Here is a 5,383-nt window from a genome sequence, read left to right as displayed (position 1 = left end):
AGGACGCCTGGAGAATGCAGCTGGGGCTGTTCCACGCCTCTTCTACTGTTGTGTGTATGTAAGCCAGGGGTGTTGCCTGAGCAAGGGTTTGCCAGCATGCACAAAGGTGTGTAAGAAAGAACACCACCAGCACAATCCTTTGCACACCAGTTTGTGCTTTCTTTACATTAATGCTTTTGCTGCAGAGAAACCAACAGAAGACAGAAATGCCAGTCTATGTTTGTTTTGATTTTAGGCACTGAAAGAAGGAAGTGCATTGCTCCATGTTCTGTGTTTCTAGCATGGCTTGTAGTAGACTTCAGTGTTAGTTTTTGTTGTTAGTTTGCTGGGTGGAGGGGCCAGGCTTAGCTTAGTGGGCTAAACCGCTAGCTGTAGAAAATCCTGCCAATCAAAAGGTTGGCAGTTCAAGCCTGGGTTGGGGTGAGCACCCGCCATCAGCCTCAGCTCCCTGCCCACCTAGCAGAAATGTGGGTAGATAAATAGATACTGCTTTTAAAAAGCAGGGAGATTATAAAAGGCACCCATAAGGCAGTTTAATCCGGGGGACGTCTAAGAATGACAAATTTCCTTGGCATGGAAGATGGAGCGAACCTCCCCCCTCCCCCCCCAGGCTGGAGTTAAACATAGCCTCCAGATGCTAGAAATTGAAAAGTTGGGGAAAGCCTTTACCTCTGTCTATGTATTGTCTGTCCTTGTTAACTGTATAATGGCATCGAATGTTTGTTGTACACCAGTACAGTAGAGTCTCACTTATCCAAGCTAAACGGGCCAGCAAAATCTTGGATAAGCGAATATCTTGGATATTAAGGAGGGATTAAGGAAAAGTGTCAGAACCCTGCTACTAGAGCCTGGATGTGGCTCTGAGTTTCAGGGTCACTGACATTGATAAGACACCTGCGGCTCAGGACTTGGAGAAGAAACGGCTGCTGGACTTGGCGGGGAATTTGCGCGGGGTTTTACTGAGCGGGAAGAGACTGTTCAAATGAGGGGGAGGGTATATAAAGGAGGGTTGGCCATAGTATCCCATTCTTGGCTTTTCTGATGTTCATGTTTCCTACAGTAAAAGTTTCTGGTGATATCACAGAGAGTCTTGTGTGTTCATTCAGGAGCGGCTGTGGTGAGCTGACACTAAGCCAAGAATACGGACACCATCCCGCTGTAGCGGTGAGGTGTAACATGCAAGTGGAGGATGAAGAGCTCTTGGGCGCAGGAGGAGGAAGGTCGGAAAGGGCCACTCCCGAGCCGGACGCTGAGTTCCACCAGCTGGCGGCCCTGGCGTCATCCACCGCTTATGCCCAGCCAAATGGGGTAACCCAGAGGCGCGGAGTGGTGCGGGGAGATAGCACCGGAGGAGAGGAAGGTTCACCTTCCCCAGGCCCACAAAGGATGGTGTTTCTGGAGGAGAGGATGTCGGCGATGGAGACCACCCTGGCAGTGATGTCGAGGGCGATGGAGCGCCTGGCGGTTTTGGCGGAGCCGGAGAGAGGAAGGGAACTTCGGGCTGGCTCAATGTGGGACGTGAGCGTGGGAAGCAGCCAGGGCTTTGCAGACCTCCCAGCACCGAAGGGAAGGGAAATGCGAAAGGAGCCCGGTGCCCGGCCCAAGATCCAAACAAGCCTGACGCGGGTGGAGGAGAGTGACGACGAAGGGGAAAAGCCTCCGAGAATCCCGGCTACGCTCCCAACTGAGACCCTGGTGCCCCTGGCGAATGCCGGGCGTGGCACAGGGCCAAGAGAAGCAGCAGCGGGGCCCACTGGTCCGCAAGGGGGCTTGCGACGGGCGGAGAATTGGGGATTGCCACCACAGGGACCCCTACCGAGACGAGAGGAACTAAGGATCGAGTTTGGGGGAGAGTCCTCTGAACTGGATTTTTTCCTGACCACGGTGAGGGGCTATATGGAGGACAATGCTCACACTTTTAGAACGGAATCCAGCCGGGTACGGGCCATTGGTGCAGTGTTGAAGAGGGGAGCGGCCAGCTGGTACGTTCAACTGCACGCGCGGCGCGACCCATGTCTGGGGTCACTCCGACGCTTTATGGGGGCCCTGGAGACCCGTTTCCGAGATCCACTGGAGCAGATCCGGGCGAGGGAGAAGTTGAAGACCGTCTCCCAGGGGCAGAGATCGGTATCTGAGTATGCGGAGGAGTTCCAATGCCTCGCTGAGAAGGTGCCGGAATGGTCTGCAGTGACAAAGATAGAACTCTTCAAAGAGGGTCTCAGGCGGGAGATCCTCTCCTGGGCGGTGCATCGTGATGAGCCTGACACACTGCGCGGATGGATTCAGCTGGCGGGGCGCATCGAGACATCGCTGGCCCAGGCGAGGAGGCACCGAGGAGGGCTACAGCAGCGGCCGCAGATGAAAGAGGGGAGCCGGAAGGAGGGATCAACCCCAGCCGGGAGGAGAGCGGAGCCGACAGGGAACGTGAGCGCCAGCAGGAGGGGCTGCTTCGTGTGCGGCCGTTTGGGCCACAGGGCTGCCGAGTGCTGGCAGAGAAAAGGGGAAGGCGGAGGCCCGCCCAAACCAAGAGCCGTGGCAGGGAAACGCGCCGAGGAAGAACCACCGATGAGGCACCACTCGGGGGGGTTGGTAAGTCAGGACAAAGCCATGATAGTGGTCCCCATTCAGCTTGAAAGTGGCAGCAAACAAGCAACCTGCAAAGCATTTGTGGATTGTGGATGTTCCAGGAACATCATCTCCCCTGAATTAGCCGAGGGATTGGGATGCGAAAGAACGAACCTAGAATCCCCAATAGCTTTTTCGCAGTTGGACGGATCCACAGCATCGGGATCATTAGCTAAGTACAGTGCCGAAGATGTAAAGTGTAAGATAGGGAGTTGGGAAGGAAAGGTATCATTTGTGATATCACAAATAGCCAGCTATAATGTTATACTAGGCATGCCATGGCTGGGGCAGGCCAACCCGCAAATCAACTGGGAGGATAAGAGCATGATCTTCAGGATGAAGTTGGAAGAAGGGAGCCAGGAAGTGGAGAGGGAGCCGGGGAAAAGGGGGGAGGAAGACTCTATCAGGATAGCAGAACTGGCAGATAAATTACCCCCAGAGTATCGGGATTTTGTGGACGTATTTGATGAGAAGGAAGCAGACAGTTTCCCACCGAAGCGGAGAGTTGAAGTGAAGATAGAGCTAGTCCCAGGAGCAGAGCTTCCCAAGGCAAAAATATACCCAATGTCGGCTAGGGAAAAGGAGGAACTGAGAAAATACATTGATAAAAACCTAGCGAGGGGTTTCATAGAGCCTTCAAATTCCCCTTTAGGGGCGCCTGTGTTGTTCAGGCGGAAAAAGGACCAAACGCTGAGGCTCTGCATTGACTACAGGGGCCTGAATGCAATCAGTTCTGTAAATAAATACCCCCTACCCTTAGTGAAGGACTTGATCGCCCAGTTATCGGAGGGACAGATATTCACTAAATTGGACTTAATTGAAGCGTACCATAAATTGCAGATCAAACCAGAGGACAGGTGGAAGACGGCCTTCTCCAGTGCATTCGGATTATTCAATTATCGTGTGCTCCCCTTCGGTTTGTGCGGCGGAGGTGCCGCGTTCATGCAATTAATCAACGAAGTGTTGCATCCATTGTTGTACAAGGGAGTCTTTGTTTTTTTAGATGACATATTGATAATATCTCGGACTAAGGAGCAACACATAGAACTAGTCAGGGAAGTCCTGCAAAAGTTGAGAGAAGCAAAACTGTATGCGAAGCTTGCCAAGTGCGAGTTCAATAAAGACCAGATAGACTTTCTGGGGTATAGGATTTCCTCCCAGGGAGTGGCGATGGACCCTGCGAAGGTAGAAGACGTGAGGGGGTGGGAAGCCCCCAAAACACGGAAGCAGCTGCAATCCTTCCTAGGGTTCGCAAACTTCTATAGAACATTTATCAAGGACTTTGCGCGCCTCACTTTGCCATTAACGGATTTGTTAAAGACTAAAGGCAGGGGAGAAACAGCCAAAGTGAAGGCCCCAGGGGCCAAACTGACCTGGACAATAGAATGCCAGGAAGCTTTCGAAGCCCTTAAAAAGCGTTTTACTGAGGAGCCTGTCCTACAGCACCCTGATATGTCTAAAGCCTTTGTATTACATTGCGATGCGTCAGACCGGGCATATGGGGCAGTTCTGCTACAGAAAGACGAGGGGGGGAACCTGAAGCCATGTGGCTATCTGTCAAAAAAGTTTAGCGATACAGAAAAAAACTGGCCAATTTGGGAGAGAGAAGCCTTAGCTATTCTAAAAGCACTAGAGTGCTGGAGACACTTTCTGGAAGGAAGTGGAACACCGTTTGAGGTGTGGACTGATCATAGAAATTTACAGTATCTAAGATCCCCTCGTAAACTATCGGCGAAGCAAATTAGATGGGCCCAATATTTCAGCCGTTTTGATTTCAGACTCAGATTCTTCCAGGGGAAACATAACATACTCGCTGACGCTCTCTCTCGGATGCCTCAGCACGGGGGAGGAATTCAGGAATCTGAAGGGAGCCTATTCCTAGATAAGCAATGGGGCCTGGCAGTACTAACTCGAGCACAAGCGGCCAAAGAAAACAAACGTACTGCCATTTCCACGGGGGGAGGAGAAATATGGGAGGAAGAGTTGAAGCGAGCGTATGGAATGGACAAATGGTTACAAACTAACAAAGAAAAGGGAGAATTGTGTGGGGATTTGGTGTTTGTAAATAAGAAATTGTATATCCCTGAATGTTTAAGACGAGAAATGTTAAGGAAGTACCATGATAACAAAGGTGCGGGTCATCTAGGCCCCACCAGGACTATTAAACTGTTGGCCAAACAATGCTGGTGGCCCGGAATGAGGAAAGACGCCAGGGGGTACGTCACGCAGTGTGAATTATGTGCCGAGGGAAAAACACCACCGGGGAAGCCCCAGGGGCTATTGCAGAAGGTGGTGGAGCCCATGAGGCCATGGGAATGCGTAGCCATGGATTTTGTAGGCGAACTACCCCCCAGCAGAGGCCACAGATACATTTGGACAATATTGGACCTATTCTCAAAACAGGCACACTTTGTGGCCCTGCCAAAACTCCCTTCAGCTGAAAAACTTGCTGATTTGTATGTGAAGCATGTATATCGCCTACATGGGTGTCCCGACAAAATAATTAGCGACCGGGGAGTCCAATTTACTGCAAAATTTTGGGGAAAATTCTTACAGCTGTTAGGAGCAGAAAGGAACCTGAGCTCGGCCTTTCATCCCGCGACCAACGGGGGGGTCGAACGTACCCAACAGACACTGTGCCAATTCTTAAGGATGTACACCAATTATAGACAGGATGATTGGGCGGACCTTCTACCGTTTGCTGAGATGGCTTTTAACGGGGCCGTACATTCGGCCACAGGTCGTGCCCCATTCGAAA

Source organism: Anolis carolinensis, chromosome 5 (assembly GCF_035594765.1).
Source record: "Anolis carolinensis isolate JA03-04 chromosome 5, rAnoCar3.1.pri, whole genome shotgun sequence".
Taxonomy (NCBI): Eukaryota; Metazoa; Chordata; class Lepidosauria; order Squamata; family Dactyloidae; genus Anolis; species Anolis carolinensis.
The sequence above is the reverse complement of the archived record's forward strand: the minus strand, read 5'-3'. Positions refer to the sequence as shown.